This window comes from Borostomias antarcticus, assembly GCF_949987555.1.
Source record: "Borostomias antarcticus genome assembly, chromosome: 6".
Lineage (NCBI taxonomy): Eukaryota > Metazoa > Chordata > Actinopteri > Stomiiformes > Stomiidae > Borostomias > Borostomias antarcticus.
Genome location: NC_140239.1, coordinates 13245154 through 13267398, shown reverse-complemented (window position 1 = coordinate 13267398; position 22245 = coordinate 13245154). Strand labels below are relative to the sequence as shown.

At 43.1% G+C, this 22245-nt stretch overlaps 1 protein-coding gene across 1 annotated transcript in view; it reads left to right on the top strand.

Annotated features, from left to right (window-relative positions):
* gck (glucokinase (hexokinase 4)) overlaps positions 1 to 22245 on the top strand; it is a gene marked incomplete at both ends in the record, with an annotated part of 191344 nt that overhangs the window by 168045 nt on the left and 1054 nt on the right. The window lies entirely within an intron of this gene.

The following is a 22245-nucleotide window of genomic DNA, read 5'->3' as shown; positions in this document are numbered from 1 at the left end:
CAGGGTCATCATACTGTTCTAGAGGTTTGTTTAAGAATCCCAGGGTCATCATGTTGTTCTAGTCGCTTGTTTTAGAACCCCAGGGTCATCATACTGTTCTAGAGGTTTGTGTTAGAACCACAGGGTCATCATACTGTTCTAGAGGTTTGTGTTAGAACCTCAGGGTCATCATACTGTTCTAGAGGTTTGTGTTAGAATCACAGGGTCATCATACTGTTCTAGAGGCTTGTTTTAGAACCCCATGGTCATCATGCTGTTCTAGATGTTTGTTTTAGAACCCCAGGGTCATCATGCTGTTCTAAATGTTTGTTTTAGAACCCCAGGGTCATCATGCTGTTCTCAAGGTTTGTTTTAGAACCCCAGGGTCATCATACTGTTCTAGAGGCTTGTTTTAGAACCCCAGGGTCATCATACTGTTCTAGAGGTTTGTGTTAGAACCCCAGGGTCATCATACTGTTCTAGAGGTTTGTTTTAGAACCCCAGGGTCATCATACTGTACTGTTCTAGAGGCTTGTTTTAGAACCCCAGGGTCATCATACTGTACTGTTCTAGAGGCTTGTTTTAGAACCCCAGGGTCATCATACTGTTCTAGAGGTTTGTGTTAGAACCACAGGGTCATCATACTTTTCTAGAGGTTTGTTTTAGAACCTTAGGGTCATCATACTGTTCTAGAGGTTTGTGTTAGAACCCCAGGGTCATCATATTGTTCTAGAGGCTTGTTTTAGAACCCCAGGGTCATCATGCTGTTCTAGAGGTTTGTTTTAGAATCCCAGGGTCATCATGCTGTTCTAGTGACTTGTTTTAGAACCCCAGGGTCATCATACTGTTCTAGAGGTTTGTGTTAGAACCACAGGGTCATCATACTGTTCTAGAGGTTTGTTTAAGAATCCCAGGGTCATCATGTTGTTCTAGTGGCTTGTTTTAGAACCCCAGGGTCATCATACTGTTCTAGAGGTTTGTGTTAGAACCACAGGGTCATCATACTGTTCTAGAGGTTTGTGTTAGAACCCCAGGGTCATCATACTGTTCTAGAGGTTTGTGTTAGAATCACAGGGTCATCATACTGTTCTAGAGGCTTGTTTTAGAACCCCAGGGTCATCATGCTGTTCTAGATGTTTGTTTTAGAACCCCAGGGTCATCATGCTGTTCTAAAGGTTTGTTTTAGAACCCCAGGGTCATCATGCTGTTCTAAAGGTTTGTTTTAGAACCCCAGGGTCATCATACTGTTCTAGAGGCTTGTTTTAGAACCCCAGGGTCATCATACTGTTCTAGAGGTTTGTGTTAGAACCACAGGGTCATCATACGGTACTGTTCTAGAGGTTTGTTTTAGAACCCCAGGGTCATCATGCTGTTCTAGAGGTTTGTTTTATAATCCCAGGGTCATCATGCTGTTCTAGAAGCTTGTTTTAGAACCCCAGGGTCATCATGCTGTTCTAAAGGCTTGTTTTAGAACCCCAGGGTCATCATGCTGTTCTAGAGGCTTGTTTTAGAACCCCAGGGTCATCATACTGTTCTAGAGGCTTGTTTTAGAACCCCAGGGTCATCATATTGTTCTAGAGGCTTGTTTTAGAACCCCAGGGTCATCATACTGTTCTAGAGGTTTGTTTTAGAACCCCAGGGTCATCATACTGTACTGTTCTAGAGGCTTGTTTTAGAACCCCAGGGTCATCATACTGTACTGTTCTAGAGGCTTGTTTTAGAACCCCAGGGTCATCATACTGTTCTAGAGGTTTGTGTTAGAACCACAGGGTCATCATACTTTTCTAGAGGTTTGTTTTAGAACCTTAGGGTCATCATACTGTTCTAGAGGTTTGTGTTAGAAGCCCAGGGTCATCATATTGTTCTAGAGGCTTGTTTTAGAACCCCAGGGTCATCATGCTGTTCTAGAGGTTTGTTTTAGAATCCCAGGGTCATCATGCTGTTCTAGTGACTTGTTTTAGAACCCCAGGGTCATCATACTGTTCTAGAGGTTTGTGTTAGAACCACAGGGTCATCATACTGTTCTAGAGGTTTGTGTTAGAACCACTGTACTGTTCTAGAGGCTTGTTTTAGAACTCCAGGGTCATCATACTGTTCTAGAGGTTTGTGTTAGAACCACAGGGTCTTCATATTGTTCTAGAGGCTTGTTTTAAACCCCAGTGCCATCATGTTGTTCTAGAGGTTTGTTTTAGAACCCCAGGGTCATCATGCTGTTCTAGAGGCTTCTTTTAGAACCCCAGGGTCATCATACTGTACTGTTCTAGAGGCTTGTTTTAGAACTCCAGGGTCATCATACTGTTCTAGAGGTTTGTGTTAGAACCACAGGGTCATCATACTGTTCTAGAGGTTTGTGTTAGAACCCAAGGGTCATCATGCTGTTCTAGGGGCTTGTTTTGGAACCCCAGGGTCATCATACTGTTCTAGAGGCTTGTTTTAGAACCCCAGGGTCATCATACTGTTCTACAGGTTTGTGTTAGAACCCTAGGGTCATCATGCTGTTCTAGAGATTTGTCTTAGAACCCCAGGGTCATCATGCTGTTCTAGAGGTTTGTGTTAGAACCCCAGGGTCATCATATTGTTCTAGAGGCTTGTGTTAGAACCACAGGATCATCAAACTGTAATGTTCTAGAGGTTTGTGTTAGAACCCTAGGGTCATCATACTGTTCTAGAGGTTTGTGTTAGAACCCCAGGGTCAGCATACTGTTGTAGAGGTTTGTTTTAGAATCCCAGGGTCATCATGTTTTCTAGTGGCTTGTTTTAGAACCCCAGGTTCATCATACTGCTCTAGCGGTTTGTGTTAGAACCACAGGGTCATCATACTGTTCTAGAGGTTTGTGTTAGAACCACAGGGTCATCAAACTGTTCTAGAGGTTTGTGTTAGAACCACAGGGTCATCATACTGTACTGTTCTAGAGGTTTGTGTTAGAACCCCAGTGTCATCATACTGTTCTAGAGGTTTGTGTTAGAACCCTAGTGTCATCATACTGTTCTAGAGGTTTGTGTTAGAATCACAGGGTCATCATACTGTTCTAGAGGCGTGTTTTAGAACCCCAGGGTCATCATACTGTTCTAGAGGTTTGTGTTAGAACCCCAGGGTCATCATATTGTTCTAGAGGCTTGTGTTAGAACCACAGGGTCATCAAACTGTAATGTTCTAGAGGTTTGTGTTAGAACCCTAGGGTCATCATACTGTTCTAGAGGTTTGTGTTAGAACCCCAGGGTCATCATACTGTTGTAGAGGTTTGTGTTAGAACCGCAGGGTCATCATACTGTTGTAGAGGTTTGTTTTAGAATCCCAGGGTCATCATGTTGTTCTAGTGGCTTGTTTTAGAACCCCAGGGTCATCATACTGTTCTAGAGGTTTGTGTTAGAACCACAGGGTCATCATACTGTTCTAGAGGTTTGTGTTAGAACCACAGGGTCATCATACTGTTCTAGAGGTTTGTGGTAGAACCACAGGATCATCATACTGTACTGTTCTAGAGGTTTGTTTTAGAACCCCAGGGTCATCATACTGTAATGTTCTAGAGGTTTGTGTTAGAACCCCAGGGTCATCATACTGTTCTAGAGGTTTGTGGTAGAACCACAGGGTCATCATACTGTAATGTTCTAGAGGTTTGTGTTAGAACCCCAGGGTCATCATACTGTTCTAGAGGTTTGTGTTAGAACCAGAGGGTCATCATACGGTACTGTTCTAGAGGTTTGTTTTAGAACCCCAGGGTCATCATGCTGTTCTAGAGGTTTGTTTTATAATCCCAGGGTCATCATGCTGTTCTATAAGCTTGTTTTAGAACCCCAGGGTCATCATGCTGTTCTAAAGGCTTGTTTTAGAACCCCAGGGTCATCATGCTGTTCTAGAGGTTTGTTTTAGAACCCCAGGGTCATCATACTGTTCTAGAGGCTTGTTTTAGAACCCCAGGGTCATCATACTGTTCTAGAGGTTTGTGTTAGAACCCCAGGGTCATCATATTGTTCTAGAGGCTTGTGTTAGAACCACAGGGTCATCATACTGTAATGTTCTAGAGGTTTGTGTTAGAACCCCAGGGTCAGCATACTGTAATGTTCTAGAGGTTTGTGTTAGAACCCCAGGGTCATCATACTGTTCTAGAGGTTTGTGTTAGAACCACAGGGTCATCATACTGTTCTAGAGGTTTGTTTTAGAATCCCAGGGTCATCATGTTGTTCTAGTCGCTTGTTTAAGAACCCCAGGGTCATCATACTGTTCTAGAGGTTTGTTTAAGAATCCCAGGGTCATCATGTTGTTCTAGTGGCTTGTTTTAGAACCCCAGGGTCATCATACTGTTCTAGAGGTTTGTGTTAGAACCACAGGGTCATCATACTGTTCTAGAGGTTTGTGTTAGAACCCCAGGGTCATCATACTGTTCTAGAGGTTTGTGTTAGAATCACAGGGTCATCATACTGTTCTAGAGGCTTGTTTTAGAACCCCATGGTCATCATGCTGTTCTAGATGTTTGTTTTAGAACCCCAGGGTCATCATGCTGTTCTAAATGTTTGTTTTAGAACCCCAGGGTCATCATGCTGTTCTCAAGGTTTGTTTTAGAACCCCAGGGTCATCATACTGTTCTAGAGGCTTGTTTTAGAACCCCAGGGTCATCATACTGTTCTAGAGGTTTGTGTTAGAACCCCAGGGTCATCATACTGTTCTAGAGGTTTGTTTTAGAACCCCAGGGTCATCATACTGTACTGTTCCGGAGGCTTGTTTTAGAACCCCAGGGTCATCATACTGTACTGTTCTAGAGGCTTGTTTTAGAACCCCAGGGTCATCATACTGTTCTAGAGGTTTGTGTTAGAACCACAGGGTCATCATACTTTTCTAGAGGTTTGTTTTAGAACCTTAGGGTCATCATACTGTTCTAGAGGTTTGTTTTAGAACCCCAGGGTCATCATATTGTTCTAGAGGCTTGTTTTAGAACCCCAGGGTCATCATGCTGTTCTAGAGGTTTGTTTTAGAATCCCAGGGTCATCATGCTGTTCTAGTGACTTGTTTTAGAACCCCAGGGTCATCATACTGTTCTAGAGGTTTGTGTTAGAACCACAGGGTCATCATACTGTTCTAGAGGTTTGTTTAAGAATCCCAGGGTCATCATGTTGTTCTAGTGGCTTGTTTTAGAACCCCAGGGTCATCATACTGTTCTAGAGGTTTGTGTTAGAACCACAGGGTCATCATACTGTTCTAGAGGTTTGTGTTAGAACCCCAGGGTCATCATACTGTTCTAGAGGTTTGTGTTAGAATCACAGGGTCATCATACTGTTCTAGAGGCTTGTTTTAGAACCCCAGGGTCATCATGCTGTTCTAGATGTTTGCTTTAGAACCCCAGGGTCATCATGCTGTTCTAAAGGTTTGTTTTAGAACCCCAGGGTCATCATGCTGTTCTAAAGGTTTGTTTTAGAACCCCAGGGTCATCATACTGTTCTAGAGGCTTGTTTTAGAACCCCAGGGTCATCATACTGTTCTAGAGGTTTGTGTTAGAACCACAGGGTCATCATACGGTACTGTTCTAGAGGTTTGTTTTAGAACCCCAGGGTCATCATGCTGTTCTAGAGGTTTGTTTTATAATCCCAGGGTCATCATGCTGTTCTAGAAGCTTGTTTTAGAACCCCAGGGTCATCATGCTGTTCTAAAGGCTTGTTTTAGAACCCCAGGGTCATCATACTGTTCTAGAGGCTTGTGTTAGAACCCCAGGGTCATCATACTGTTCTAGAGGTTTGTGTTAGAACCACAGGGTCATCATACTGTTCTAGAGGTTTGTTTTAGAATCCCAGGGTCATCATGTTGTTCTAGTCGCTTGTTTAAGAACCCCAGGGTCATCATACTGTTCTAGAGGTTTGTTTAAGAATCCCAGGGTCATCATGTTGTTCTAGTGGCTTGTTTTAGAACCCCAGGGTCATCATACTGTTCTAGAGGTTTGTGTTAGAACCCCAGGGTCATCATACTGTTCTAGAGGTTTGTGTTAGAACCCCAGGGTCATCATACTGTTCTAGAGGTTTGTGTTAGAATCACAGGGTCATCATACTGTTCTAGAGGCTTGTTTTAGAACCCCATGGTCATCATGCTGTTCTAGATGTTTGTTTTAGAACCCCAGGGTCATCATGCTGTTCTAAATGTTTGTTTTAGAACCCCAGGGTCATCATGCTGTTCTCAAGGTTTGTTTTAGAACCCCAGGGTCATCATACTGTTCTAGAGGCTTGTTTTAGAACCCCAGGGTCATCATACTGTTCTAGAGGTTTGTGTTAGAACCCCAGGGTCATCATACTGTTCTAGAGGTTTGTTTTAGAACCCCAGGGTCATCATACTGTACTGTTCTAGAGGCTTGTTTTAGAACCCCAGGGTTATCATACTGTACTGTTCTAGAGGCTTGTTTTAGAACCCCAGGGTCATCATACTGTTCTAGAGGTTTGTGTTAGAACCACAGGGTCATCATACTGTTCTAGAGGTTTGTGTTAGAACCCAAGGGTCATCATGCTGTTCTAGGGGCTTGTTTTGGAACCCCAGGGTCATCATACTGTTCTAGAGGCTTGTTTTAGAACCCCAGGGTCATCATACTGTTCTACAGGTTTGTGTTAGAACCCTAGGGTCATCATGCTGTTCTAGAGATTTGTCTTAGAACCCCAGGGTCATCATGCTGTTCTAGAGGTTTGTGTTAGAACCCCAGGGTCATCATATTGTTCTAGAGGCTTGTGTTAGAACCACAGGATCATCAAACTGTAATGTTCTAGAGGTTTGTGTTAGAACCCTAGGGTCATCATACTGTTCTAGAGGTTTGTGTTAGAACCCCAGGGTCAGCATACTGTTGTAGAGGTTTGTTTTAGAATCCCAGGGTCATCATGTTTTCTAGTGGCTTGTTTTAGAACCCCAGGTTCATCATACTGCTCTAGCGGTTTGTGTTAGAACCACAGGGTCATCATACTGTTCTAGAGGTTTGTGTTAGAACCACAGGGTCATCAAACTGTTCTAGAGGTTTGTGTTAGAACCACAGGGTCATCATACTGTACTGTTCTAGAGGTTTGTGTTAGAACCCCAGTGTCATCATACTGTTCTAGAGGTTTGTGTTAGAACCCTAGTGTCATCATACTGTTCTAGAGGTTTGTGTTAGAATCACAGGGTCATCATACTGTTCTAGAGGCGTGTTTTAGAACCCCAGGGTCATCATACTGTTCTAGAGGTTTGTGTTAGAACCCCAGGGTCATCATATTGTTCTAGAGGCTTGTGTTAGAACCACAGGGTCATCAAACTGTAATGTTCTAGAGGTTTGTGTTAGAACCCTAGGGTCATAATACTGTTCTAGAGGTTTGTGTTAGAACCCCAGGGTCATCATACTGTTGTAGAGGTTTGTGTTAGAACCGCAGGGTCATCATACTGCTGTAGAGGTTTGTTTTAGAATCCCAGGGTCATCATGTTGTTCTAGTGGCTTGTTTTAGAACCCCAGGGTCATCATACTGTTCTAGAGGTTTGTGTTAGAACCACAGGGTCATCATACTGTTCTAGAGGTTTGTGTTAGAACCACAGGGTCATCATACTGTTCTAGAGGTTTGTGGTAGAACCACAGGATCATCATACTGTACTGTTCTAGAGGTTTGTTTTAGAACCCCAGGGTCATCATACTGTAATGTTCTAGAGGTTTGTGTTAGAACCCCAGGGTCATCATACTGTTCTAGAGGTTTGTGGTAGAACCACAGGGTCATAATACTGTAATGTTCTAGAGGTTTGTGTTAGAACCCCAGGGTCATCATACTGTTCTAGAGGTTTGTGTTAGAACCACAGGGTCATCATACGGTACTGTTCTAGAGGTTTGTTTTAGAACCCCAGGGTCATCATGCTGTTCTAGAGGTTTGTTTTATAATCCCAGGGTCATCATGCTGTTCTATAAGCTTGTTTTAGAACCCCAGGGTCATCATGCTGTTCTAAAGGCTTGTTTTAGAACCCCAGGGTCATCATGCTGTTCTAGAGGTTTGTTTTAGAACCCCAGGGTCATCATACTGTTCTAGAGGCTTGTTTTAGAACCCCAGGGTCATCATACTGTTCTAGAGGTTTGTGTTAGAACCCCAGGGTCATCATATTGTTCTAGAGGCTTGTGTTAGAACCACAGGGTCATCATACTGTAATGTTCTAGAGGTTTGTGTTAGAACCCCAGGGTCAGCATACTGTAATGTTCTAGAGGTTTGTGTTAGAACCCCAGGGTCATCATACTGTTCTAGAGGTTTGTGTTAGAACCACAGGGTCATCATACTGTTCTAGAGGTTTGTTTTAGAATCCCAGGGTCATCATGTTGTTCTAGTCGCTTGTTTAAGAACCCCAGGGTCATCATACTGTTCTAGAGGTTTGTTTAAGAATCCCAGGGTCATCATGTTGTTCTAGTGGCTTGTTTTAGAACCCCAGGGTCATCATACTGTTCTAGAGGTTTGTGTTAGAACCACAGGGTCATCATACTGTTTTAGAGGTTTGTGTTAGAACCCCAGGGTCATCATACTGTTCTAGAGGTTTGTGTTAGAATCACAGGGTCATCATACTGTTCTAGAGGCTTGTTTTAGAACCCCATGGTCATCATGCTGTTCTAGATGTTTGTTTTAGAACCCCAGGGTCATCATGCTGTTCTAAATGTTTGTTTTAGAACCCCAGGGTCATCATGCTGTTCTCAAGGTTTGTTTTAGAACCCCAGGGTCATCATACTGTTCTAGAGGCTTGTTTTAGAACCCCAGGGTCATCATACTGTTCTAGAGGTTTGTGTTAGAACCCCAGGGTCATCATACTGTTCTAGAGGTTTGTTTTAGAACCCCAGGGTCATCATACTGTACTGTTCTGGAGGCTTGTTTTAGAACCCCAGGGTCATCATACTGTACTGTTCTAGAGGCTTGTTTTAGAACCCCAGGGTCATCATACTGTTCTAGAGGTTTGTGTTAGAACCACAGGGTCATCATACTTTTCTAGAGGTTTGTTTTAGAACCTTAGGGTCATCATACTGTTCTAGAGGTTTGTTTTAGAACCCCAGGGTCATCATATTGTTCTAGAGGCTTGTTTTAGAACCCCAGGGTCATCATGCTGTTCTAGAGGTTTGTTTTAGAATCCCAGGGTCATCATGCTGTTCTAGTGACTTGTTTTAGAACCCCAGGGTCATCATACTGTTCTAGAGGTTTGTGTTAGAACCACAGGGTCATCATACTGTTCTAGAGGTTTGTTTAAGAATCCCAGGGTCATCATGTTGTTCTAGTGGCTTGTTTTAGAACCCCAGGGTCATCATACTGTTCTAGAGGTTTGTGTTAGAACCACAGGGTCATCATACTGTTCTAGAGGTTTGTGTTAGAACCCCAGGGTCATCATACTGTTCTAGAGGTTTGTGTTAGAATCACAGGGTCATCATACTGTTCTAGAGGCTTGTTTTAGAACCCCAGGGTCATCATGCTGTTCTAGATGTTTGTTTTAGAACCCCAGGGTCATCATGCTGTTCTAAAGGTTTGTTTTAGAACCCCAGGGTCATCATGCTGTTCTAAAGGTTTGTTTTAGAACCCCAGGGTCATCATACTGTTCTAGAGGCTTGTTTTAGAACCCCAGGGTCATCATACTGTTCTAGAGGTTTGTGTTAGAACCACAGGGTCATCATACGGTACTGTTCTAGAGGTTTGTTTTAGAACCCCAGGGTCATCATGCTGTTCTAGAGGTTTGTTTTATAATCCCAGGGTCATCATGCTGTTCTAGAAGCTTGTTTTAGAACCCCAGGGTCATCATGCTGTTCTAAAGGCTTGTTTTAGAACCCCAGGGTCATCATACTGTTCTAGAGGCTTGTGTTAGAACCCCAGGGTCATCATACTGTTCTAGAGGTTTGTGTTAGAACCACAGGGTCATCATACTGTTCTAGAGGTTTGTTTTAGAATCCCAGGGTCATCATGTTGTTCTAGTCGCTTGTTTAAGAACCCCAGGGTCATCATACTGTTCTAGAGGTTTGTTTAAGAATCCCAGGGTCATCATGTTGTTCTAGTGGCTTGTTTTAGAACCCCAGGGTCATCATACTGTTCTAGAGGTTTGTGTTAGAACCACAGGGTCATCATACTGTTCTAGAGGTTTGTGTTAGAACCCCAGGGTCATCATACTGTTCTAGAGGTTTGTGTTAGAATCACAGGGTCATCATACTGTTCTAGAGGCTTGTTTTAGAACCCCATGGTCATCATGCTGTTCTAGATGTTTGTTTTAGAACCCCAGGGTCATCATGCTGTTCTAAATGTTTGTTTTAGAACCCCAGGGTCATCATGCTGTTCTCAAGGTTTGTTTTAGAACCCCAGGGTCATCATACTGTTCTAGAGGCTTGTTTTAGAACCCCAGGGTCATCATACTGTTCTAGAGGTTTGTGTTAGAACCCCAGGTTCATCATACTGTTCTAGAGGTTTGTTTTAGAACCCCAGGGTCATCATACTGTACTGTTCTAGAGGCTTGTTTTAGAACCCCAGGGTCATCATACTGTACTGTTCTAGAGGCTTGTTTTAGAACCCCAGGGTCATCATACTGTTCTAGAGGTTTGTGTTAGAACCACAGGGTCATCATACTTTTCTAGAGGTTTGTTTTAGAACCTTAGGGTCATCATACTGTTCTAGAGGTTTGTGTTAGAACCCCAGGGTCATCATATTGTTCTAGAGGCTTGTTTTAGAACCCCAGGGTCATCATGCTGTTCTAGAGGTTTGTTTTAGAATCCCAGGGTCATCATGCTGTTCTAGTGACTTGTTTTAGAACCCCAGGGTCATCATACTGTTCTAGAGGTTTGTGTTAGAACCACAGGGTCATCATACTGTTCTAGAGGTTTGTTTAAGAATCCCAGGGTCATCATGTTGTTCTAGTGGCTTGTTTTAGAACCCCAGGGTCATCATACTGTTCTAGAGGTTTGTGTTAGAACCACAGGGTCATCATACTGTTCTAGAGGTTTGTGTTAGAACCCCAGGGTCATCATACTGTTCTAGAGGTTTGTGTTAGAATCACAGGGTCATCATACTGTTCTAGAGGCTTGTTTTAGAACCCCAGGGTCATCATGCTGTTCTAGATGTTTGTTTTAGAACCCCAGGGTCATCATGCTGTTCTAAAGGTTTGTTTTAGAACCCCAGGGTCATCATGCTGTTCTAAAGGTTTGTTTTAGAACCCCAGGGTCATCATACTGTTCTAGAGGCTTGTTTTAGAACCCCAGGGTCATCATACTGTTCTAGAGGTTTGTGTTAGAACCACAGGGTCATCATACGGTACTGTTCTAGAGGTTTGTTTTAGAACCCCAGGGTCATCATGCTGTTCTAGAGGTTTGTTTTATAATCCCAGGGTCATCATGCTGTTCTAGAAGCTTGTTTTAGAACCCCAGGGTCATCATGCTGTTCTAAAGGCTTGTTTTAGAACCCCAGGGTCATCATGCTGTTCTAGAGGCTTGTTTTAGAACCCCAGGGTCATCATACTGTTCTAGAGGCTTGTTTTAGAACCCCAGGGTCATCATATTGTTCTAGTGGCTTGTTTTAGAACCCCAGGGTCATCATACTGTTCTAGAGGTTTGTGTTAGAACCACAGGGTCATCATACTGTTCTAGAGGTTTGTGTTAGAACCCCAGGGTCATCATACTGTTCTAGAGGTTTGTGTTAGAATCACAGGGTCATCATACTGTTCTAGAGGCTTGTTTTAGAACCCCAGGGTCATCATGCTGTTCTAGATGTTTGCTTTAGAACCCCAGGGTCATCATGCTGTTCTAAAGGTTTGTTTTAGAACCCCAGGGTCATCATGCTGTTCTAAAGGTTTGTTTTAGAACCCCAGGGTCATCATACTGTTCTAGAGGCTTGTTTTAGAACCCCAGGGTCATCATACTGTTCTAGAGGTTTGTGTTAGAACCACAGGGTCATCATACGGTACTGTTCTAGAGGTTTGTTTTAGAACCCCAGGGTCATCATGCTGTTCTAGAGGTTTGTTTTATAATCCCAGGGTCATCATGCTGTTCTAGAAGCTTGTTTTAGAACCCCAGGGTCATCATGCTGTTCTAAAGGCTTGTTTTAGAACCCCAGGGTCATCATACTGTTCTAGAGGCTTGTGTTAGAACCCCAGGGTCATCATACTGTTCTAGAGGTTTGTGTTAGAACCACAGGGTCATCATACTGTTCTAGAGGTTTGTTTTAGAATCCCAGGGTCATCATGTTGTTCTAGTCGCTTGTTTAAGAACCCCAGGGTCATCATACTGTTCTAGAGGTTTGTTTAAGAATCCCAGGGTCATCATGTTGTTCTAGTGGCTTGTTTTAGAACCCCAGGGTCATCATACTGTTCTAGAGGTTTGTGTTAGAACCACAGGGTCATCATACTGTTCTAGAGGTTTGTGTTAGAACCCCAGGGTCATCATACTGTTCTAGAGGTTTGTGTTAGAATCACAGGGTCATCATACTGTTCTAGAGGCTTGTTTTAGAACCCCATGGTCATCATGCTGTTCTAGATGTTTGTTTTAGAACCCCAGGGTCATCATGCTGTTCTAAATGTTTGTTTTAGAACCCCAGGGTCATCATGCTGTTCTCAAGGTTTGTTTTAGAACCCCAGGGTCATCATACTGTTCTAGAGGCTTGTTTTAGAACCCCAGGGTCATCATACTGTTCTAGAGGTTTGTGTTAGAACCCCAGGTTCATCATACTGTTCTAGAGGTTTGTTTTAGAACCCCAGGGTCATCATACTGTACTGTTCTAGAGGCTTGTTTTAGAACCCCAGGGTCATCATACTGTACTGTTCTAGAGGCTTGTTTTAGAACCCCAGGGTCATCATACTGTTCTAGAGGTTTGTGTTAGAACCACAGGGTCATCATACTTTTCTAGAGGTTTGTTTTAGAACCTTAGGGTCATCATACTGTTCTAGAGGTTTGTGTTAGAACCCCAGGGTCATCATATTGTTCTAGAGGCTTGTTTTAGAACCCCAGGGTCATCATGCTGTTCTAGAGGTTTGTTTTAGAATCCCAGGGTCATCATGCTGTTCTAGTGACTTGTTTTAGAACCCCAGGGTCATCATACTGTTCTAGAGGTTTGTGTTAGAACCACAGGGTCATCATACTGTTCTAGAGGTTTGTTTAAGAATCCCAGGGTCATCATGTTGTTCTAGTGGCTTGTTTTAGAACCCCAGGGTCATCATACTGTTCTAGAGGTTTGTGTTAGAACCACAGGGTCATCATACTGTTCTAGAGGTTTGTGTTAGAACCCCAGGGTCATCATACTGTTCTAGAGGTTTGTGTTAGAATCACAGGGTCATCATACTGTTCTAGAGGCTTGTTTTAGAACCCCAGGGTCATCATGCTGTTCTAGATGTTTGTTTTAGAACCCCAGGGTCATCATGCTGTTCTAAAGGTTTGTTTTAGAACCCCAGGGTCATCATGCTGTTCTAAAGGTTTGTTTTAGAACCCCAGGGTCATCATACTGTTCTAGAGGCTTGTTTTAGAACCCCAGGGTCATCATACTGTTCTAGAGGTTTGTGTTAGAACCACAGGGTCATCATACGGTACTGTTCTAGAGGTTTGTTTTAGAACCCCAGGGTCATCATGCTGTTCTAGAGGTTTGTTTTATAATCCCAGGGTCATCATGCTGTTCTAGAAGCTTGTTTTAGAACCCCAGGGTCATCATGCTGTTCTAAAGGCTTGTTTTAGAACCCCAGGGTCATCATGCTGTTCTAGAGGCTTGTTTTAGAACCCCAGGGTCATCATACTGTTCTAGAGGCTTGTTTTAGAACCCCAGGGTCATCATATTGTTCTAGAGGCTTGTTTTAGAACCCCAGGGTCATCATACTGTTCTAGAGGTTTGTTTTAGAACCCCAGGGTCATCATACTGTACTGTTCTAGAGGCTTGTTTTAGAACCCCAGGGTCATCATACTGTACTGTTCTAGAGGCTTGTTTTAGAACCCCAGGGTCATCATACTGTTCTAGAGGTTTGTGTTAGAACCACAGGGTCATCATACTTTTCTAGAGGTTTGTTTTAGAACCTTAGGGTCATCATACTGTTCTAGAGGTTTGTGTTAGAAGCCCAGGGTCATCATATTGTTCTAGAGGCTTGTTTTAGAACCCCAGGGTCATCATGCTGTTCTAGAGGTTTGTTTTAGAATCCCAGGGTCATCATGCTGTTCTAGTGACTTGTTTTAGAACCCCAGGGTCATCATACTGTTCTAGAGGTTTGTGTTAGAACCACAGGGTCATCATACTGTTCTAGAGGTTTGTGTTAGAACCACTGTACTGTTCTAGAGGCTTGTTTTAGAACTCCAGGGTCATCATACTGTTCTAGAGGTTTGTGTTAGAACCACAGGGTCTTCATATTGTTCTAGAGGCTTGTTTTAAACCCCAGTGCCATCATGTTGTTCTAGAGGTTTGTTTTAGAACCCCAGGGTCATCATGCTGTTCTAGAGGCTTCTTTTAGAACCCCAGGGTCATCATACTTTACTGTTCTAGAGGCTTGTTTTAGAACTCCAGGGTCATCATACTGTTCTAGAGGTTTGTGTTAGAACCACAGGGTCATCATACTGTTCTAGAGGTTTGTGTTAGAACCCAAGGGTCATCATGCTGTTCTAGGGGCTTGTTTTGGAACCCCAGGGTCATCATACTGTTCTAGAGGCTTGTTTTAGAACCCCAGGGTCATCATACTGTTCTACAGGTTTGTGTTAGAACCCTAGGGTCATCATGCTGTTCTAGAGATTTGTCTTAGAACCCCAGGGTCATCATGCTGTTCTAGAGGTTTGTGTTAGAACCCCAGGGTCATCATATTGTTCTAGAGGCTTGTGTTAGAACCACAGGATCATCAAACTGTAATGTTCTAGAGGTTTGTGTTAGAACCCTAGGGTCATCATACTGTTCTAGAGGTTTGTGTTAGAACCCCAGGGTCAGCATACTGTTGTAGAGGTTTGTTTTAGAATCCCAGGGTCATCATGTTTTCTAGTGGCTTGTTTTAGAACCCCAGGTTCATCATACTGCTCTAGCGGTTTGTGTTAGAACCACAGGGTCATCATACTGTTCTAGAGGTTTGTGTTAGAACCCCAGGGTCATCATACTGTTCTAGAGGTTTGTGTTAGAACCACAGGGTCATCATACGGTACTGTTCTAGAGGTTTGTTTTAGAACCCCAGGGTCATCATGCTGTTCTAGAGGTTTGTTTTATAATCCCAGGGTCATCATGCTGTTCTAGAAGCTTGTTTTAGAACCCCAGGGTCATCATGCTGTTCTAAAGGCTTGTTTTAGAACCCCAGGGTCATCATACTGTTCTAGAGGCTTGTGTTAGAACCCCAGGGTCATCATACTGTTCTAGAGGTTTGTGTTAGAACCACAGGGTCATCATACTGTTCTAGAGGTTTGTTTTAGAATCCCAGGGTCATCATGTTGTTCTAGTCGCTTGTTTAAGAACCCCAGGGTCATCATACTGTTCTAGAGGTTTGTTTAAGAATCCCAGGGTCATCATGTTGTTCTAGTGGCTTGTTTTAGAACCCCAGGGTCATCATACTGTTCTAGAGGTTTGTGTTAGAACCACAGGGTCATCATACTGTTCTAGAGGTTTGTGTTAGAACCCCAGGGTCATCATACTGTTCTAGAGGTTTGTGTTAGAATCACAGGGTCATCATACTGTTCTAGAGGCTTGTTTTAGAACCCCATGGTCATCATGCTGTTCTAGATGTTTGTTTTAGAACCCCAGGGTCATCATGCTGTTCTAAATGTTTGTTTTAGAACCCCAGGGTCATCATGCTGTTCTCAAGGTTTGTTTTAGAACCCCAGGGTCATCATACTGTTCTAGAGGCTTGTTTTAGAACCCCAGGGTCATCATACTGTTCTAGAGGTTTGTGTTAGAACCCCAGGGTCATCATACTGTTCTAGAGGTTTGTTTTAGAACCCCAGGGTCATCATACTGTACTGTTCTAGAGGCTTGTTTTAGAACCCCAGGGTCATCATACTGTACTGTTCTAGAGGCTTGTTTTAGAACCCCAGGGTCATCATACTGTTCTAGAGGTTTGTGTTAGAACCACAGGGTCATCATACTTTTCTAGAGGTTTGTTTTAGAACCTTAGGGTCATCATACTGTTCTAGAGGTTTGTGTTAGAACCCCAGGGTCATCATATTGTTCTAGAGGCTTGTTTTAGAACCCCAGGGTCATCATGCTGTTCTAGAGGTTTGTTTTAGAATCCCAGGGTCATCATGCTGTTCTAGTGACTTGTTTTAGAACCCCAGGGTCATCATACTGTTCTAGAGGTTTGTGTTAGAACCACAGGGTCATCATACTGTTCTAGAGGTTTGTTTAAGAATCCCAGGGTCATCATGTTGTTCTAGTGGCTTGTTTTAGAACCCCAGGGTCATCATACTGTTCTAGAGGTTTGTGTTAGAACCACAGGGTCATCATACTGTTCTAGAGGTTTGTGTTAGAACCCCAGGGTCATCATACTGTTCTAGAGGTTTGTGTTAGAATCACAGGGTCATCATACTGTTCTAGAGGCTTGTTTTAGAACCCCAGGGTCATCATGCTGTTCTAGATGTTTGTTTTAGAACCCCAGGGTCATCATGCTGTTCTAAAGGTTTGTTTTAGAACCCCAGGGTCATCATGCTGTTCTAAAGGTTTGTTTTAGAACCCCAGGGTCATCATACTGTTCTAGAGGCTTGTTTTAGAACCCCAGGGTCATCATACTGTTCTAGAGGTTTGTGTTAGAACCACAGGGTCATCATACGGTACTGTTCTAGAGGTTTGTTTTAGAACCCCAGGGTCATCATGCTGTTCTAGAGGTTTGTTTTATAATCCCAGGGTCATCATGCTGTTCTAGAAGCTTGTTTTAGAACCCCAGGGTCATCATGCTGTTCTAAAGGCTTGTTTTAGAACCCCAGGGTCATCATGCTGTTCAAGAGGCTTGTTTTAGAACCCCAGGGTCATCATACTGTTCTAGAGGCTTGTTTTAGAACCCCAGGGTCATCATATTGTTCTAGAGGCTTGTTTTAGAACCCCAGGGTCATCATACTGTTCTAGAGGTTTGTTTTAGAACCCCAGGGTCATCATACTGTACTGTTCTAGAGGCTTGTTTTAGAACCCCAGGGTCATCATACTGTACTGTTCTAGAGGCTTGTTTTAGAACCCCAGGGTCATCATACTGTTCTAGAGGTTTGTGTTAGAACCACAGGGTCATCATACTTTTCTAGAGGTTTGTTTTAGAACCTTAGGGTCATCATACTGTTCTAGAGGTTTGTGTTAGAAGCCCAGGGTCATCATATTGTTCTAGAGGCTTGTTTTAGAACCCCAGGGTCATCATGCTGTTCTAGAGGTTTGTTTTAGAATCCCAGGGTCATCATGCTGTTCTAGTGACTTGTTTTAGAACCCCAGGGTCATCATACTGTTCTAGAGGTTTGTGTTAGAACCACAGGGTCATCATACTGTTCTAGAGGTTTGTGTTAGAACCACTGTACTGTTCTAGAGGCTTGTTTTAGAACTCCAGGGTCATCATACTGTTCTAGAGGTTTGTGTTAGAACCACAGGGTCTTCATATTGTTCTAGAGGCTTGTTTTAAACCCCAGTGCCATCATGTTGTTCTAGAGGTTTGTTTTAGAACCCCAGGGTCATCATGCTGTTCTAGAGGCTTCTTTTAGAACCCCAGGGTCATCATACTGTACTGTTCTAGAGGCTTGTTTTAGAACTCCAGGGTCATCATACTGTTCTAGAGGTTTGTGTTAGAACCACAGGGTCATCATACTGTTCTAGAGGTTTGTGTTAGAACCCAAGGGTCATCATGCTGTTCTAGGGGCTTGTTTTGGAACCCCAGGGTCATCATACTGTTCTAGAGGCTTGTTTTAGAACCCCAGGGTCATCATACTGTTCTACAGGTTTGTGTTAGAACCCTAGGGTCATCATGCTGTTCTAGAGATTTGTCTTAGAACCCCAGGGTCATCATGCTGTTCTAGAGGTTTGTGTTAGAACCCCAGGGTCATCATATTGTTCTAGAGGCTTGTGTTAGAACCACAGGATCATCAAACTGTAATGTTCTAGAGGTTTGTGTTAGAACCCTAGGGTCATCATACTGTTCTAGAGGTTTGTGTTAGAACCCCAGGGTCAGCATACTGTTGTAGAGGTTTGTTTTAGAATCCCAGGGTCATCATGTTTTCTAGTGGCTTGTTTTAGAACCCCAGGTTCATCATACTGCTCTAGCAGTTTGTGTTAGAACCACAGGGTCATCATACTGTTCTAGAGGTTTGTGTTAGAACCACAGGGTCATCAAACTGTTCTAGAGGTTTGTGTTAGAACCACAGGGTCATCATACTGTACTGTTCTAGAGGTTTGTGTTAGAACCCCAGTGTCATCATACTGTTCTAGAGGTTTGTGTTAGAACCCTAGTGTCATCATACTGTTCTAGAGGTTTGTGTTAGAATCACAGGGTCATCATACTGTTCTAGAGGCGTGTTTTAGAACCCCAGGGTCATCATACTGTTCTAGAGGTTTGTGTTAGAACCCCAGGGTCATCATATTGTTCTAGAGGCTTGTGTTAGAACCACAGGGTCATCAAACTGTAATGTTCTAGAGGTTTGTGTTAGAACCCTAGGGTCATCATACTGTTCTAGAGGTTTGTGTTAGAACCCCAGGGTCATCATACTGTTGTAGAGGTTTGTGTTAGAACCGCAGGGTCATCATACTGTTGTAGAGGTTTGTTTTAGAATCCCAGGGTCATCATGTTGTTCTAGTGGCTTGTTTTAGAACCCCAGGGTCATCATACTGTTCTAGAGGTTTGTGTTAGAACCACAGGGTCATCATACTGTTCTAGAGGTTTGTGTTAGAACCACAGGGTCATCATACTGTTCTAGAGGTTTGTGGTAGAACCACAGGATCATCATACTGTACTGTTCTAGAGGTTTGTTTTAGAACCCCAGGGTCATCATACTGTAATGTTCTAGAGGTTTGTGTTAGAACCCCAGGGTCATCATACTGTTCTAGAGGTTTGTGGTAGAACCACAGGGTCATCATACTGTAATGTTCTAGAGGTTTGTGTTAGAACCCCAGGGTCATCATACTGTTCTAGAGGTTTGTGTTAGAACCACAGGGTCATCATACGGTACTGTTCTAGAGGTTTGTTTTAGAACCCCAGGGTCATCATGCTGTTCTAGAGGTTTGTTTTATAATCCCAGGGTCATCATGCTGTTCTATAAGCTTGTTTTAGAACCCCAGGGTCATCATGCTGTTCTAAAGGCTTGTTTTAGAACCCCAGGGTCATCATGCTGTTCTAGAGGTTTGTTTTAGAACCCCAGGGTCATCATACTGTTCTAGAGGCTTGTTTTAGAACCCCAGGGTCATCATACTGTTCTAGAGGTTTGTGTTAGAACCCCAGGGTCATCATATTGTTCTAGAGGCTTGTGTTAGAACCACAGGGTCATCATACTGTAATGTTCTAGAGGTTTGTGTTAGAACCCCAGGGTCAGCATACTGTAATGTTCTAGAGGTTTGTGTTAGAACCCCAGGGTCATCATACTGTTCTAGAGGTTTGTGTTAGAACCACAGGGTCATCATACTGTTCTAGAGGTTTGTTTTAGAATCCCAGGGTCATCATGTTGTTCTAGTCGCTTGTTTAAGAACCCCAGGGTCATCATACTGTTCTAGAGGTTTGTTTAAGAATCCCAGGGTCATCATGTTGTTCTAGTGGCTTGTTTTAGAACCCCAGGGTCATCATACTGTTCTAGAGGTTTGTGTTAGAACCACAGGGTCATCATACTGTTCTAGAGGTTTGTGTTAGAACCCCAGGGTCATCATACTGTTCTAGAGGTTTGTGTTAGAATCACAGGGTCATCATACTGTTCTAGAGGCTTGTTTTAGAACCCCATGGTCATCATGCTGTTCTAGATGTTTGTTTTAGAACCCCAGGGTCATCATGCTGTTCTAAATGTTTGTTTTAGAACCCCAGGGTCATCATGCTGTTCTCAAGGTTTGTTTTAGAACCCCAGGGTCATCATACTGTTCTAGAGGCTTGTTTTAGAACCCCAGGGTCATCATACTGTTCTAGAGGTTTGTGTTAGAACCACAGGGTCATCATACGGTACTGTTCTAGAGGTTTGTTTTAGAACCCCAGGGTCATCATGCTGTTCTATTGGTTTGTTTTATAATCCCAGGGTCATCATGCTGTTCTAGAAGCTTGTTTTAGAACCCCAGGGTCATCATGCTGTTCTAAAGGCTTGTTTTAGAACCCCAGGGTCATCATGCTGTTCTAGAGGCTTGTTTTAGAACCCCAAGGTCATCATACTGTTCTAGAGGCTTGTTTTAGAACCCCAGGGTCATCATATTGTTCTAGAGGCTTGTTTTAGAACCCCAGGGTCATCATACTGTTCTAGAGGTTTGTGTTAGAACCACAGGGTCATCATACTGTTCTAGAGGTTTGTGTTAGAACCCCAGGGTCATCATACTGTTCTAGAGGTTTGTTTTAGAACCCCAGGGTCATCAAGCTGTTCCAGAGGCTTGTTTTAGAACCCCAGGGTCATCATACTGTTCTAGAGGTTTGTTTTAGAACCCCAGGGTCATCATACTGTTCTAGAGGTTTGTGTTAGAACCCCAGGGTCATCATATTGTTCTAGAGGCTTGTGTTAGAACCACAGGGTCATCATACTGTAATGTTCTAGAGGTTTGTGTTAGAACCCCAGGGTCAGCATACTGTAATGTTCTAGAGGTTTGTGTTAGAACCCCAGGGTCATCATACTGTTCTAGAGGTTTGTGTTAGAACCACAGGGTCATCATACTGTTCTAGAGGTTTGTTTTAGAATCCCAGGGTCATCATGTTGTTCTAGTCGCTTGTTTAAGAACCCCAGGGTCATCATACTGTTCTAGAGGTTTGTTTAAGAATCCCAGGGTCATCATGTTGTTCTAGTCGCTTGTTTTAGAACCCCAGGGTCATCATACTGTTCTAGAGGTTTGTGTTAGAACCACAGGGTCATCATACTGTTCTAGAGGTTTGTGTTAGAACCTCAGGGTCATCATACTGTTCTAGAGGTTTGTGTTAGAATCACAGGGTCATCATACTGTTCTAGAGGCTTGTTTTAGAACCCCATGGTCATCATGCTGTTCTAGATGTTTGTTTTAGAACCCCAGGGTCATCATGCTGTTCTAAATGTTTGTTTTAGAACCCCAGGGTCATCATGCTGTTCTCAAGGTTTGTTTTAGAACCCCAGGGTCATCATACTGTTCTAGAGGCTTGTTTTAGAACCCCAGGGTCATCATACTGTTCTAGAGGTTTGTGTTAGAACCACAGGGTCATCATACGGTACTGTTCTAGAGGTTTGTTTTAGAACTCCAGGGTCATCATGCTGTTCTATTGGTTTGTTTTATAATCCCAGGGTCATCATGCTGTTCTAGAAGCTTGTTTTAGAACCCCAGGGTCATCATGCTGTTCTAAAGGCTTGTTTTAGAACCCCAGGGTCATCATGCTGTTCTAGAGGCTTGTTTTAGAACCCCAAGGTCATCATACTGTTCTAGAGGCTTGTTTTAGAACCCCAGGGTCATCATATTGTTCTAGAGGCTTGTTTTAGAACCCCAGGGTCATCATACTGTTCTAGAGGTTTGTGTTAGAACCACAGGGTCATCATACTGTTCTAGAGGTTTGTGTTAGAACCCCAGGGTCATCATACTGTTCTAGAGGTTTGTTTTAGAACCCCAGGGTCATCATGCTGTTCCAGAGGCTTGTTTTAGAACCCCAGGGTCATCATACTGTTCTAGAGGTTTGTTTTAGAACCCCAGGGTCATCATACTGTACTGTTCTAGAGGCTTGTTTTAGAACCCCAGGGTCATCATACTGTTCTAGAGGTTTGTGTTAGAACCACAGGGTCATCATACTTTTCTAGAGGTTTGTTTTAGAACCTTAGGGTCATCATACTGTTCTAGAGGTTTGTGTTAGAACCCCAGGGTCATCATATTGTTCTAGAGGCTTGTTTTAGAACCCCAGGGTCATCATGCTGTTCTAGAGGTTTGTTTTAGAATCCCAGGGTCATCATGCTGTTCTAGTGACTTGTTTTAGAACCCCAGGGTCATCATACTGTTCTAGAGGTTTGTGTTAGAACCACAGGGTCATCATACTGTTCTAGAGGTTTGTTTAAGAATCCCAGGGTCATCATGTTGTTCTAGTGGCTTGTTTTAGAACCCCAGGGTCATCATACTGTTCTAGAGGTTTGTGTTAGAACCACAGGGTCATCATACTGTTCTAGAGGTTTGTGTTAGAACCCCAGGGTCATCATACTGTTCTAGAGGTTTGTGTTAGAATCACAGGGTCATCATACTGTTCTAGAGGCTTGTTTTAGA